Source organism: Pelodiscus sinensis, chromosome 4 (genome assembly GCF_049634645.1).
Source record: "Pelodiscus sinensis isolate JC-2024 chromosome 4, ASM4963464v1, whole genome shotgun sequence".
Classification (NCBI taxonomy): Eukaryota; Metazoa; Chordata; order Testudines; family Trionychidae; genus Pelodiscus; species Pelodiscus sinensis.
The window spans coordinates 86695779-86711397 of record NC_134714.1 but is presented as its reverse complement, the minus strand read 5'-3'; positions in this window follow the sequence as shown (position 1 = coordinate 86711397).

The following is a 15619-nucleotide window of genomic DNA, read 5'->3' as shown; positions in this document are numbered from 1 at the left end:
TGCCTGGTCTACTGGCCCCCTGCCGCCCCCCCCCCCCGTCTGCTGCCCCCCCAGCAGACCAGGGAGACTCCGAGCAATGCTGCAGGGAGCAAAGCCACTCCGCGTCTCCCTGGTCCGCTGGGGGGAACCCCCAGCGGACCAGGGAGACGCGGAGCGTACTTTCTCGCTGCGGCATTGCTCTGCCTCTCCCTGGTCTCCTGGGGGAGGTTTTTCCAAAGGCAGCATTGGCAAGCCGCCGCTTTTTTTCATTTTCATTTTCATTTTCCTTTTTTTTTTTTTTTTTTTTTTTTTTTAAATCAGGAACGGGAGTGAGGGCTCGGAAGAGCAGAGGCAAAGACAAAAAGACTGTGGGGAGAGGGGGCGGAGCCTGTCTGCAGATGAGCCCCGGGGGCTGCCGGGAAGGGAGGAAGGCAGGAGGGAGGGAGGGAGGAGAGCTGGGCGCCGCCCAGAGGGACCCCGGCGCCCCACCACCACCTGGGCCTCCCTGGGGCGAGGGAGGGTAGGCCGGAAGAGGCACGCGGGGTGGGTGAGTCGGTCGGTCTTGCTCCGGTCGCCGTGAGCCAGGAGAGGGTGGCGGACGGTGAGCGAGCGGGCGGGACTTAGAAAATTTCTATTCCCCCGCGCTGGGGGGTGTCTTGGGAGGGGGAGAGTACGTCTGTGTGCGCCGTAAGGTGAGGTAAGCTCGAGTGTAGTATCCGCCCGGGGTCCTGTTTGAAGATCGCCTGATTAAGCAACCGCCTGGGATCGAATCCTTTGCTCCCTGGGACCCGGTCTGATCCAGCCCTTTTTAGGGCTTCTGACACCAAAACTCTGCAATCAACAGCCTTATTTCTAGGCCCCTTGGAAACCGCTCCGGAGCCTTAAAGGCTCCAGTTGTGTGCGGTTTCTTTTTTTTAGCCTGGAAGGGATTTAAACCCCTACCGCGGTTTTTCTGCCGGCCGCTCTACAGCTGATCTGCAATCAGCTGTTCAGGCCCCGCCCAGGCACGTCCTTTGAGACTGCCTATTGGCGGAGGCTCTTCTGTTGCCTTAAAGCAACAGCTGCTCTTTCCTTTTTGCTGCACTGGATCCTCTGCTATCGGCTGTGGATCTGCTCCGTTGGATCTGGATCTGGATCTGGATCTGGACATTTGCTCTGCGTCTGCCTGGTCTACTGGCCCCCTGCCGCCCCCCCCCCCCCCCGTCTGCTGCCCCCCCAGCAGACCAGGGAGACTCCGAGCAATGCTGCAGGGAGCAAAGCCACTCCGCGTCTCCCTGGTCCGCTGGGGGGAACCCCCAGCGGACCAGGGAGACGCGGAGCGTACTTTCTCGCTGTGGCATTGCTCTGCCTCTCCCTGGTCTCCTGGGGGAGGTTTTTCCAAAGGCAGCATTGGCAAGCCGCCGCTTTTTTTCATTTTCATTTTCCTTTTTTTTTTTTTTTTTTTTTTTTTAAATCAGGAACGGGAGTGAGGGCTCGGAAGAGCAGAGGCAAAGACAAAAAGACTGTGGGGAGAGGGGGCGGAGCCTGTCTGCAGATGAGCCCCGGGGGCTGCCGGGAAGGGAGGAAGGCAGGAGGGAGGGAGGGAGGAGAGCTGGGCGCCGCCCAGAGGGACCCCGGCGCCCCACCACCACCTGGGCCTCCCTGGGGCGAGGGAGGGTAGGCCGGAAGAGGCACGCGGGGTGGGTGAGTCGGTCGGTCTTGCTCCGGTCGCCGTGAGCCAGGAGAGGGTGGCGGACGGTGAGCGAGCGGGCGGGACTTAGAAAATTTCTATTCCCCCGCGCTGGGGGGTGTCTTGGGAGGGGGAGAGTACGTCTGTGTGCGCCGTAAGGTGAGGTAAGCTCGAGTGTAGTATCCGCCCGGGGTCCTGTTTGAAGATCGCCTGATTAAGCAACCGCCTGGGATCGAATCCTTTGCTCCCTGGGACCCGGTCTGATCCAGCCCTTTTTAGGGCTTCTGACACCAAAACTCTGCAATCAACAGCCTTATTTCTAGGCCCCTTGGAAACCGCTCCGGAGCCTTAAAGGCTCCAGTTGTGTGCGGTTTCTTTTTTTTAGCCTGGAAGGGATTTAAACCCCTACCGCGGTTTTTCTGCCGGCCGCTCTACAGCTGATCTGCAATCAGCTGTTCAGGCCCCGCCCAGGCACGTCCTTTGAGACTGCCTATTGGCGGAGGCTCTTCTGTTGCCTTAAAGCAACAGCTGCTCTTTCCTTTTTGCTGCACTGGATCCTCTGCTATCGGCTGTGGATCTGCTCCGTTGGATCTGGATCTGGATCTGGATCTGGACATTTGCTCTGCGTCTGCCTGGTCTACTGGCCCCCTGCCGCCCCCCCCTCCCCCGTCTGCTGCCCCCCCAGCAGACCAGGGAGACTCCGAGCAATGCTGCAGGGAGCAAAGCCACTCCGCGTCTCCCTGGTCCGCTGGGGGGAACCCCCAGCGGACCAGGGAGACGCGGAGCGTACTTTCTCGCTGCGGCATTGCTCTGCCTCTCCCTGGTCTCCTGGGGGAGGTTTTTCCAAAGGCAGCATTGGCAAGCCGCCGCTTTTTTTCATTTTCATTTTCCTTTTTTTTTTTTTTAAAATCAGGAACGGGAGTGAGGGCTCGGAAGAGCAGAGGCAAAGACAAAAAGACTGTGGGGAGAGGGGGCGGAGCCTGTCTGCAGATGAGCCCCGGGGGCTGCCGGGAAGGGAGGAAGGCAGGAGGGAGGGCGGGAGGAGAGCTGGGCGCCGCCCAGAGGGACCCCGGCGCCCCACCACCACCTGGGCCTCCCTGGGGCGAGGGAGGGTAGGCCGGAAGAGGCACGCGGGGTGGGTGAGTCGGTCGGTCTTGCTCCGGTCTTGCTCCGGTCGCCGTGAGCCAGGAGAGGGTGGCGGACGGTGAGCGAGCGGGCGGGACTTAGAAAATTTCTATTCCCCCGCGCTGGGGGGTGTCTTGGGAGGGGGAGAGTACGTCTGTGTGCGCCGTAAGGTGAGGTAAGCTCGAGTGTAGTATCCGCCCGGGGTCCTGTTTGAAGATCGCCTGATTAAGCAACCGCCTGGGATCGAATCCTTTGCTCCCTGGGACCCGGTCTGATCCAGCCCTTTTTAGGGCTTCTGACACCAAAACTCTGCAATCAACAGCCTTATTTCTAGGCCCCTTGGAAACCGCTCCGGAGCCTTAAAGGCTCCAGTTGTGTGCGGTTTCTTTTTTTTAGCCTGGAAGGGATTTAAACCCCTACCGCGGTTTTTCTGCCGGCCGCTCTACAGCTGATCTGCAATCAGCTGTTCAGGCCCCGCCCAGGCACGTCCTTTGAGACTGCCTATTGGCGGAGGCTCTTCTGTTGCCTTAAAGCAGCAGCTGCTCTTTCCTTTTTGCTGCACTGGATCCTCTGCTATCGGCTGTGGATCTGCTCCGTTGGATCTGGATCTGGATCTGGATCTGGACATTTGCTCTGCGTCTGCCTGGTCTACTGGCCCCCTGCCGCCCCCCCCCCCGTCTGCTGCCCCCCCAGCAGACCAGGGAGACTCCGAGCAATGCTGCAGGGAGCAAAGCCACTCCGCGTCTCCCTGGTCCGCTGGGGGGAACCCCCAGCGGACCAGGGAGACGCGGAGCGTACTTTCTCGCTGCGGCATTGCTCTGCCTCTCCCTGGTCTCCTGGGGGAGGTTTTTCCAAAGGCAGCATTGGCAAGCCGCCGCTTTTTTTCATTTTCCTTTTCCTTTTTTTTTTTTTTTTTTTTTTTAAATCAGGAACGGGAGTGAGGGCTCGGAAGAGCAGAGGCAAAGACAAAAAGACTGTGGGGAGAGGGGGCGGAGCCTGTCTGCAGATGAGCCCCGGGGGCTGCCGGGAAGGGAGGAAGGCAGGAGGGAGGGAGGGAGGAGAGCTGGGCGCCGCCCAGAGGGACCCCGGCGCCCCACCACCACCTGGGCCTCCCTGGGGCGAGGGAGGGTAGGCCGGAAGAGGCACGCGGGGTGGGTGAGTCGGTCGGTCTTGCTCCGGTCGCCGTGAGCCAGGAGAGGGTGGCGGACGGTGAGCGAGCGGGCGGGACTTAGAAAATTTCTATTCCCCCGCGCTGGGGGGTGTCTTGGGAGGGGGAGAGTACGTCTGTGTGCGCCGTAAGGTGAGGTAAGCTCGAGTGTAGTATCCGCCCGGGGTCCTGTTTGAAGATCGCCTGATTAAGCAACCGCCTGGGATCGAATCCTTTGCTCCCTGGGACCCGGTCTGATCCAGCCCTTTTTAGGGCTTCTGACACCAAAACTCTGCAATCAACAGCCTTATTTCTAGGCCCCTTGGAAACCGCTCCGGAGCCTTAAAGGCTCCAGTTGTGTGCGGTTTCTTTTTTTTAGCCTGGAAGGGATTTAAACCCCTACCGCGGTTTTTCTGCCGGCCGCTCTACAGCTGATCTGCAATCAGCTGTTCAGGCCCCGCCCAGGCACGTCCTTTGAGACTGCCTATTGGCGGAGGCTCTTCTGTTGCCTTAAAGCAGCAGCTGCTCTTTCCTTTTTGCTGCACTGAATCCTCTGCTATCAGCTGTGGATCTGCTCCGTTGGATCTGGATCTGGATCTGGATCTGGACATTTGCTCTGCGTCTGCCTGGTCTACTGGCCCCCTGCCGCCCCCCCCCCCCGTCTGCTGCCCCCCCAGCAGACCAGGGAGACTCCGAGCAATGCTGCAGGGAGCAAAGCCACTCCGCGTCTCCCTGGTCCGCTGGGGGGAACCCCCAGCGGACCAGGGAGACGCGGAGCGTACTTTCTCGCTGCGGCATTGCTCTCCCTGGTCTCCTGGGGGAGGTTTTTCCAATGGCAGCATTGGCAAGCCGCCGCTTTTTTTCATTTTCATTTTCCTTTTTTTTTTTTTTTTTTTTTTTAAATCAGGAACGGGAGTGAGGGCTCGGAAGAGCAGAGGCAAAGACAAAAAGACTGTGGGGAGAGGGGGCGGAGCCTGTCTGCAGATGAGCCCCGGGGGCTGCCGGGAAGGGAGGAAGGCAGGAGGGAGGGAGGGAGGAGAGCTGGGCGCCGCCCAGAGGGACCCCGGCGCCCCACCACCACCTGGGCCTCCCTGGGGCGAGGGAGGGTAGGCCGGAAGAGGCACGCGGGGTGGGTGAGTCGGTCGGTCTTGCTCCGGTCGCCGTGAGCCAGGAGAGGGTGGCGGACGGTGAGCGAGCGGGCGGGACTTAGAAAATTTCTATTCCCCCGCGCTGGGGGGTGTCTTGGGAGGGGGAGAGTACGTCTGTGTGCGCCGTAAGGTGAGGTAAGTTCGAGTGTAGTATCCGCCCGGGGTCCTGTTTGAAGATCGCCTGATTAAGCAACCGCCTGGGATCGAATCCTTTGCTCCCTGGGACCCGGTCTGATCCAGCCCTTTTTAGGGCTTCTGACACCAAATCTCTGCAATCAACAGCCTTATTTCTAGGCCCCTTGGAAACCGCTCCGGAGCCTTAAAGGCTCCAGTTGTGTGCGGTTTCTTTTTTTTAGCCTGGAAGGGATTTAAACCCCTACCGCGGTTTTTCTGCCGGCCGCTCTACAGCTGATCTGCAATCAGCTGTTCAGGCCCCGCCCAGGCACGTCCTTTGAGACTGCCTATTGGCGGAGGCTCTTCTGTTGCCTTAAAGCAACAGCTGCTCTTTCCTTTTTGCTGCACTGGATCCTCTGCTATCGGCTGTGGATCTGCTCCGTTGGATCTGGATCTGGATCTGGATCTGGACATTTGCTCTGCGTCTGCCTGGTCTACTGGCCCCCTGCCGCCTCCCCCCCTCCCGTCTGCTGCCCCCCCAGCAGACCAGGGAGACTCCGAGCAATGCTGCAGGGAGCAAAGCCACTCCGCGTCTCCCTGGTCCGCTGGGGGAAACCCCCAGCGGACCAGGGAGACGCGGAGCGTACTTTCTCGCTGCGGCATTGCTCTGCCTCTCCCTGGTCTCCTGGGGGAGGTTTTTCCAAAGGCAGCATTGGCAAGCCGCCGCTTTTTTTCATTTTCATTTTCCTTTTTTTTTTTTTTTTAAATCAGGAACGGGAGTGAGGGCTCGGAAGAGCAGAGGCAAAGACAAAAAGACTGTGGGGAGAGGGGGCGGAGCCTGTCTGCAGATGAGCCCCGGGGGCTGCCGGGAAGGGAGGAAGGCAGGAGGGAGGGAGGGAGGAGAGCTGGGCGCCGCCCAGAGGGACCCCGGCGCCCCACCACCACCTGGGCCTCCCTGGGGCGAGGGAGGGTAGGCCGGAAGAGGCACGCGGGGTGGGTGAGTCGGTCGGTCTTGCTCCGGTCGCCGTGAGCCAGGAGAGGGTGGCGGACGGTGAGCGAGCGGGCGGGACTTAGAAAATTTCTATTCCCCCGCGCTGGGGGGTGTCTTGGGAGGGGGAGAGTACGTCTGTGTGCGCCATAAGGTGAGGTAAGCTCGAGTGTAGTATCCGCCCGGGGTCCTGTTTGAAGATCGCCTGATTAAGCAACCGCCTGGGATCGAATCCTTTGCTCCCTGGGACCCGGTCTGATCCAGCCCTTTTTAGGGCTTCTGACACCAAAACTCTGCAATCAACAGCCTTATTTCTAGGCCCCTTGGAAACCGCTCCGGAGCCTTAAAGGCTCCAGTTGTGTGCGGTTTCTTTTTTTTAGCCTGGAAGGGATTTAAACCCCTACCGCGGTTTTTCTGCCGGCCGCTCTACAGCTGATCTGCAATCAGCTGTTCAGGCCCCGCCCAGGCACGTCCTTTGAGACTGCCTATTGGCGGAGGCTCTTCTGTTGCCTTAAAGCAACAGCTGCTCTTTCCTTTTTGCTGCACTGGATCCTCTGCTATCGGCTGTGGATCTGCTCCGTTGGATCTGGATCTGGATCTGGATCTGGACATTTGCTCTGCGTCTGCCTGGTCTACTGGCCCCCTGCCGCCCCCCCCTCCCCCGTCTGCTGCCCCCCCAGCAGACCAGGGAGACTCCGAGCAATGCTGCAGGGAGCAAAGCCACTCCGCGTCTCCCTGGTCCGCTGGGGGGAACCCCCAGCGGACCAGGGAGACGCGGAGCGTACTTTCTCGCTGCGGCATTGCTCTGCCTCTCCCTGGTCTCCTGGGGGAGGTTTTTCCAAAGGCAGCATTGGCAAGCCGCCGCTTTTTTTCATTTTCATTTTCCTTTTTTTTTTTTTAAAATCAGGAACGGGAGTGAGGGCTCGGAAGAGCAGAGGCAAAGACAAAAAGACTGTGGGGAGAGGGGGCGGAGCCTGTCTGCAGATGAGCCCCGGGGGCTGCCGGGAAGGGAGGAAGGCAGGAGGGAGGGAGGGAGGAGAGCTGGGCGCCGCCCAGAGGGACCCCGGCGCCCCACCACCACCTGGGCCTCCCTGGGGCGAGGGAGGGTAGGCCGGAAGAGGCACGCGGGGTGGGTGAGTCGGTCGGTCTTGCTCCGGTCTTGCTCCGGTCGCCGTGAGCCAGGAGAGGGTGGCGGACGGTGAGCGAGCGGGCGGGACTTAGAAAATTTCTATTCCCCCGCGCTGGGGGGTGTCTTGGGAGGGGGAGAGTACGTCTGTGTGCGCCGTAAGGTGAGGTAAGCTCGAGTGTAGTATCCGCCCGGGGTCCTGTTTGAAGATCGCCTGATTAAGCAACCGCCTGGGATCGAATCCTTTGCTCCCTGGGACCCGGTCTGATCCAGCCCTTTTTAGGGCTTCTGACACCAAAACTCTGCAATCAACAGCCTTATTTCTAGGCCCCTTGGAAACCGCTCCGGAGCCTTAAAGGCTCCAGTTGTGTGCGGTTTCTTTTTTTTAGCCTGGAAGGGATTTAAACCCCTACCGTGGTTTTTCTGCCGGCCGCTCTACAGCTGATCTGCAATCAGCTGTTCAGGCCCCGCCCAGGCACGTCCTTTGAGACTGCCTATTGGCGGAGGCTCTTCTGTTGCCTTAAAGCAACAGCTGCTCTTTCCTTTTTGCTGCACTGGATCCTCTGCTATCGGCTGTGGATCTGCTCCGTTGGATCTGGATCTGGATCTGGATCTGGACATTTGCTCTGCGTCTGCCTGGTCTACTGGCCCCCTGCCGCCCCCCCCCCCCCGTCTGCTGCCCCCCCAGCAGACCAGGGAGACTCCGAGCAATGCTGCAGGGAGCAAAGCCACTCCGCGTCTCCCTGGTCCGCTGGGGGGAACCCCCAGCGGACCAGGGAGACGCGGAGCGTACTTTCTCGCTGCGGCATTGCTCTGCCTCTCCCTGGTCTCCTGGGGGAGGTTTTTCCAAAGGCAGCATTGGCAAGCCGCCGCTTTTTTTCATTTTCATTTTCCTTTTTTTTTTTTTTTTTTTTTTTTAAATCAGGAACGGGAGTGAGGGCTCGGAAGAGCAGAGGCAAAGACAAAAAGACTGTGGGGAGAGGGGGCGGAGCCTGTCTGCAGATGAGCCCCGGGGGCTGCCGGGAAGGGAGGAAGGCAGGAGGGAGGGAGGGAGGAGAGCTGGGCGCCGCCCAGAGGGACCCCGGCGCCCCACCACCACCTGGGCCTCCCTGGGGCGAGGGAGGGTAGGCCGGAAGAGGCACGCGGGGTGGGTGAGTCGGTCGGTCTTGCTCCGGTCGCCGTGAGCCAGGAGAGGGTGGCGGACGGTGAGCGAGCGGGCGGGACTTAGAAAATTTCTATTCCCCCGCGCTGGGGGGTGTCTTGGGAGGGGGAGAGTACGTCTGTGTGCGCCATAAGGTGAGGTAAGCTCGAGTGTAGTATCCGCCCGGGGTCCTGTTTGAAGATCGCCTGATTAAGCAACCGCCTGGGATCGAATCCTTTGCTCCCTGGGACCCGGTCTGATCCAGCCCTTTTTAGGGCTTCTGACACCAAAACTCTGCAATCAACAGCCTTATTTCTAGGCCCCTTGGAAACCGCTCCGGAGCCTTAAAGGCTCCAGTTGTGTGCGGTTTCTTTTTTTTAGCCTGGAAGGGATTTAAACCCCTACCGCGGTTTTTCTGCCGGCCGCTCTACAGCTGATCTGCAATCAGCTGTTCAGGCCCCGCCCAGGCACGTCCTTTGAGACTGCCTATTGGCGGAGGCTCTTCTGTTGCCTTAAAGCAACAGCTGCTCTTTCCTTTTTGCTGCACTGGATCCTCTGCTATCGGCTGTGGATCTGCTCCGTTGGATCTGGATCTGGATCTGGATCTGGACATTTGCTCTGCGTCTGCCTGGTCTACTGGCCCCCTGCCGCCCCCCCCTCCCCCGTCTGCTGCCCCCCCAGCAGACCAGGGAGACTCCGAGCAATGCTGCAGGGAGCAAAGCCACTCCGCGTCTCCCTGGTCCGCTGGGGGGAACCCCCAGCGGACCAGGGAGACGCGGAGCGTACTTTCTCGCTGCGGCATTGCTCTGCCTCTCCCTGGTCTCCTGGGGGAGGTTTTTCCAAAGGCAGCATTGGCAAGCCGCCGCTTTTTTTCATTTTCATTTTCCTTTTTTTTTTTTTAAAATCAGGAACGGGAGTGAGGGCTCGGAAGAGCAGAGGCAAAGACAAAAATACTGTGGGGAGAGGGGGCGGAGCCTGTCTGCAGATGAGCCCCGGGGGCTGCCGGGAAGGGAGGAAGGCAGGAGGGAGGGAGGGAGGAGAGCTGGGCGCCGCCCAGAGGGACCCCGGCGCCCCACCACCACCTGGGCCTCCCTGGGGCGAGGGAGGGTAGGCCGGAAGAGGCACGCGGGGTGGGTGAGTCGGTCGGTCTTGCTCCGGTCTTGCTCCGGTCGCCGTGAGCCAGGAGAGGGTGGCGGACGGTGAGCGAGCGGGCGGGACTTAGAAAATTTCTATTCCCCCGCGCTGGGGGGTGTCTTGGGAGGGGGAGAGTACGTCTGTGTGCGCCGTAAGGTGAGGTAAGCTCGAGTGTAGTATCCGCCCGGGGTCCTGTTTGAAGATCGCCTGATTAAGCAACCGCCTGGGATCGAATCCTTTGCTCCCTGGGACCCGGTCTGATCCAGCCCTTTTTAGGGCTTCTGACACCAAAACTCTGCAATCAACAGCCTTATTTCTAGGCCCCTTGGAAACCGCTCCGGAGCCTTAAAGGCTCCAGTTGTGTGCGGTTTCTTTTTTTTAGCCTGGAAGGGATTTAAACCCCTACCGTGGTTTTTCTGCCGGCCGCTCTACAGCTGATCTGCAATCAGCTGTTCAGGCCCCGCCCAGGCACGTCCTTTGAGACTGCCTATTGGCGGAGGCTCTTCTGTTGCCTTAAAGCAACAGCTGCTCTTTCCTTTTTGCTGCACTGGATCCTCTGCTATCGGCTGTGGATCTGCTCCGTTGGATCTGGATCTGGATCTGGATCTGGACATTTGCTCTGCGTCTGCCTGGTCTACTGGCCCCCTGCCGCCCCCCCCCCCCCGTCTGCTGCCCCCCCAGCAGACCAGGGAGACTCCGAGCAATGCTGCAGGGAGCAAAGCCACTCCGCGTCTCCCTGGTCCGCTGGGGGGAACCCCCAGCGGACCAGGGAGACGCGGAGCGTACTTTCTCGCTGCGGCATTGCTCTGCCTCTCCCTGGTCTCCTGGGGGAGGTTTTTCCAAAGGCAGCATTGGCAAGCCGCCGCTTTTTTTCATTTTCATTTTCCTTTTTTTTTTTTTTTTTTTTTTTTAAATCAGGAACGGGAGTGAGGGCTCGGAAGAGCAGAGGCAAAGACAAAAAGACTGTGGGGAGAGGGGGCGGAGCCTGTCTGCAGATGAGCCCCGGGGGCTGCCGGGAAGGGAGGAAGGCAGGAGGGAGGGAGGGAGGAGAGCTGGGCGCCGCCCAGAGGGACCCCGGCGCCCCACCACCACCTGGGCCTCCCTGGGGCGAGGGAGGGTAGGCCGGAAGAGGCACGCGGGGTGGGTGAGTCGGTCGGTCTTGCTCCGGTCGCCGTGAGCCAGGAGAGGGTGGCGGACGGTGAGCGAGCGGGCGGGACTTAGAAAATTTCTATTCCCCCGCGCTGGGGGGTGTCTTGGGAGGGGGAGAGTACGTCTGTGTGCGCCGTAAGGTGAGGTAAGCTCGAGTGTAGTATCCGCCCGGGGTCCTGTTTGAAGATCGCCTGATTAAGCAACCGCCTGGGATCGAATCCTTTGCTCCCTGGGACCCGGTCTGATCCAGCCCTTTTTAGGGCTTCTGACACCAAAACTCTGCAATCAACAGCCTTATTTCTAGGCCTCTTGGAAACCGCTCCGGAGCCTTAAAGGCTCCAGTTGTGTGCGGTTTCTTTTTTTTAGCCTGGAAGGGATTTAAACCCCTACCGCGGTTTTTCTGCCGGCCGCTCTACAGCTGATCTGCAATCAGCTGTTCAGGCCCCGCCCAGGCACGTCCTTTGAGACTGCCTATTGGCGGAGGCTCTTCTGTTGCCTTAAAGCAGCAGCTGCTCTTTCCTTTTTGCTGCACTGGATCCTCTGCTATCGGCTGTGGATCTGCTCCGTTGGATCTGGATCTGGATCAGGATCTGGACATTTGCTCTGCGTCTGCCTGGTCTACTGGCCCCCTGCCGCCCCCCCCCCCCCCCGTCTGCTGCCCCCCCAGCAGACCAGGGAGACTCCGAGCAATGCTGCAGGGAGCAAAGCCACTCCGCGTCTCCCTGGTCCGCTGGGGGGAACCCCCAGCGGACCAGGGAGACGCGGAGCGTACTTTCTCGCTGCGGCATTGCTCTGCCTCTCCCTGGTCTCCTGGGGGAGGTTTTTCCAAAGGCAGCATTGGCAAGCCGCCGCTTTTTTTCATTTTCATTTTCCTTTTTTTTTTTTTTTTTTTTTAAATCAGGAACGGGAGTGAGGGCTCGGAAGAGCAGAGGCAAAGACAAAAAGACTGTGGGGAGAGGGGGCGGAGCCTGTCTGCAGATGAGCCCCGGGGGCTGCCGGGAAGGGAGGAAGGCAGGAGGGAGGGAGGGAGGAGAGCTGGGCGCCGCCCAGAGGGACCCCGGCGCCCCACCACCACCTGGGCCTCCCTGGGGCGAGGGAGGGTAGGCCGGAAGAGGCACGCGGGGTGGGTGAGTCGGTCGGTCTTGCTCCGGTCACCGTGAGCCAGGAGAGGGTGGCGGACGGTGAGCGAGCGGGCGGGACTTAGAAAATTTCTATTCCCCCGCGCTGGGGGGTGTCTTGGGAGGGGGAGAGTACGTCTGTGTGCGCCGTAAGGTGAGGTAAGCTCGAGTGTAGTATCCGCCCGGGGTCCTGTTTGAAGATCGCCTGATTAAGCAACCGCCTGGGATCGAATCCTTTGCTCCCTGGGACCCGGTCTGATCCAGCCCTTTTTAGGGCTTCTGACACCAAAACTCTGCAATCAACAGCCTTATTTCTAGGCCCCTTGGAAACCGCTCCGGAGCCTTAAAGGCTCCAGTTGTGTGCGGTTTCTTTTTTTTAGCCTGGAAGGGATTTAAACCCCTACCGCGGTTTTTCTGCCGGCCGCTCTACAGCTGATCTGCAATCAGCTGTTCAGGCCCCGCCCAGGCACGTCCTTTGAGACTGCCTATTGGCGGAGGCTCTTCTGTTGCCTTAAAGCAGCAGCTGCTCTTTCCTTTTTGCTGCACTGGATCCTCTGCTATCGGCTGTGGATCTGCTCCGTTGGATCTGGATCTGGATCTGGATCTGGACATTTGCTCTGCGTCTGCCTGGTCTACTGGCCCCCTGCCGCCCCCCCCCCCCCGTCTGCTGCCCCCCCAGCAGACCAGGGAGACTCCGAGCAATGCTGCAGGGAGCAAAGCCACTCCGCGTCTCCCTGGTCCGCTGGGGGGAACCCCCAGCGGACCAGGGAGACGCGGAGCGTACTTTCTCGCTGCGGCATTGCTCTGCCTCTCCCTGGTCTCCTGGGGGAGGTTTTTCCAATGGCAGCATTGGCAAGCCGCCGCTTTTTTTCATTTTCATTTTCCTTTTTTTTTTTTTTTTTTTTTTTAAATCAGGAACGGGAGTGAGGGCTCGGAAGAGCAGAGGCAAAGACAAAAAGACTGTGGGGAGAGGGGGCGGAGCCTGTCTGCAGATGAGCCCCGGGGGCTGCCGGGAAGGGAGGAAGGCAGGAGGGAGGGAGGGAGGAGAGCTGGGCGCCGCCCAGAGGGACCCCGGCGCCCCACCACCACCTGGGCCTCCCTGGGGCGAGGGAGGGTAGGCCGGAAGAGGCACGCGGGGTGGGTGAGTCGGTCGGTCTTGCTCCGGTCGCCGTGAGCCAGGAGAGGGTGGCGGACGGTGAGCGAGCGGGCGGGACTTAGAAAATTTCTATTCCCCCGCGCTGGGGGGTGTCTTGGGAGGGGGAGAGTACGTCTGTGTGCGCCGTAAGGTGAGGTAAGCTCGAGTGTAGTATCCGCCCGGGTCCTGTTTGAAGATCGCCTGATTAAGCAACCGCCTGGGATCGAATCCTTTGCTCCCTGGGACCCGGTCTGATCCAGCCCTTTTTAGGGCTTCTGACACCAAAACTCTGCAATCAACAGCCTTATTTCTAGGCCCCTTGGAAACCGCTCCGGAGCCTTAAAGGCTCCAGTTGGGTGCGGTTTCTTTTTTTTAGCCTGGAAGGGATTTAAACCCCTACCGCGGTTTTTCTGCCGGCCGCTCTACAGCTGATCTGCAATCAGCTGTTCAGGCCCCGCCCAGGCACGTCCTTTGAGACTGCCTATTGGCGGAGGCTCTTCTGTTGCCTTAAAGCAGCAGCTGCTCTTTCCTTTTTGCTGCACTGGATCCTCTGCTATCGGCTGTGGATCTGCTCCGTTGGATCTGGATCTGGATCTGGATCTGGACATTTGCTCTGCGTCTGCCTGGTCTACTGGCCCCCTGCCGCCCCCCCCCCCCGTCTGCTGCCCCCCCAGCAGACCAGGGAGACTCCGAGCAATGCTGCAGGGAGCAAAGCCACTCCGCGTCTCCCTGGTCCGCTGGGGGGAACCCCCAGCGGACCAGGGAGACGCGGAGCGTACTTTCTCGCTGCGGCATTGCTCTGCCTCTCCCTGGTCTCCTGGGGGAGGTTTTTCCAATGGCAGCATTGGCAAGCCGCCGCTTTTTTTCATTTTCATTTTCCTTTTTTTTTTTTTTTTTTTTTTTAAATCAGGAACGGGAGTGAGGGCTCGGAAGAGCAGAGGCAAAGACAAAAAGACTGTGGGGAGAGGGGGCGGAGCCTGTCTGCAGATGAGCCCCGGGGGCTGCCGGGAAGGGAGGAAGGCAGGAGGGAGGGAGGGAGGAGAGCTGGGCGCCGCCCAGAGGGACCCCGGCGCCCCACCACCACCTGGGCCTCCCTGGGGCGAGGGAGGGTAGGCCGGAAGAGGCACGCGGGGTGGGTGAGTCGGTCGGTCTTGCTCCGGTCGCCGTGAGCCAGGAGAGGGTGGCGGACGGTGAGCGAGCGGGCGGGACTTAGAAAATTTCTATTCCCCCGCGCTGGGGGGTGTCTTGGGAGGGGGAGAGTACGTCTGTGTGCGCCGTAAGGTGAGGTAAGCTCGAGTGTAGTATCCGCCCGGGGTCCTGTTTGAAGATCGCCTGATTAAGCAACCGCCTGGGATCGAATCCTTTGCTCCCTGGGACCCGGTCTGATCCAGCCCTTTTTAGGGCTTCTGACACCAAAACTCTGCAATCAACAGCCTTATTTCTAGGCCCCTTGGAAACCGCTCCGGAGCCTTAAAGGCTCCAGTTGTGTGCGGTTTCTTTTTTTTAGCCTGGAAGGGATTTAAACCCCTACCGCGGTTTTTCTGCCGGCCGCTCTACAGCTGATCTGCAATCAGCTGTTCAGGCCCCGCCCAGGCACGTCCTTTGAGACTGCCTATTGGCGGAGGCTCTTCTGTTGCCTTAAAGCAACAGCTGCTCTTTCCTTTTTGCTGCACTGGATCCTCTGCTATCGGCTGTGGATCTGCTCCGTTGGATCTGGATCTGGATCTGGATCTGGACATTTGCTCTGCGTCTGCCTGGTCTACTGGCCCCCTGCCACCCCCCCCCCCCGTCTGCTGCCCCCCCAGCAGACCAGGGAGACTCCGAGCAATGCTGCAGGGAGCAAAGCCACTCCGCGTCTCCCTGGTCCGCTGGGGGGAACCCCCAGCGGACCAGGGAGACGCGGAGCGTACTTTCTCGCTGCGGCATTGCTCTGCCTCTCCCTGGTCTCCTGGGGGAGGTTTTTCCAATGGCAGCATTGGCAAGCCGCCGCTTTTTTCATTTTCATTTTCATTTTCCTTTTTTTTTTTTTTTTTTTTTTTTTTTTTAAATCAGGAACGGGAGTGAGGGCTCGGAAGAGCAGAGGCAAAGACAAAAAGACTGTGGGGAGAGGGGGCGGAGCCTGTCTGCAGATGAGCCCCGGGGGCTGCAGGGAAGGGAGGAAGGCAAGAGGGAGGGAGGGAGGAGAGCTGGGCGCCGCCCAGAGGGACCCCGGCGCCCCACCACCACCTGGGCCTCCCTGGGGCGAGGGAGGGTAGGCCGGAAGAGGCACGCGGGGTGGGTGAGTCGGTCGGTCTTGCTCCGGTCGCCGTGAGCCAGGAGAGGGTGGCGGACGGTGAGCGAGCGGGCGGGACTTAGAAAATTTCTATTCCCCCGCGCTGGGGGGTGTCTTGGGAGGGGGAGAGTACGTCTGTGTGCGCCGTAAGGTGAGGTAAGCTCGAGTGTAGTATCCGCCCGGGGTCCTGTTTGAAGATCGCCTGATTAAGCAACCGCCTGGGATCGAATCCTTTGCTCCCTGGGACCCGGTCTGATCCAGCCCTTTTTAGGGCTTCTGACACCAAAACTCTGCAATCAACAGCCTTATTTCTAGGCCCCTTGGAAACCGCTCCGGAGCCTTAAAGGCTCCAGTTGTGTGCGGTTTCTTTTTTT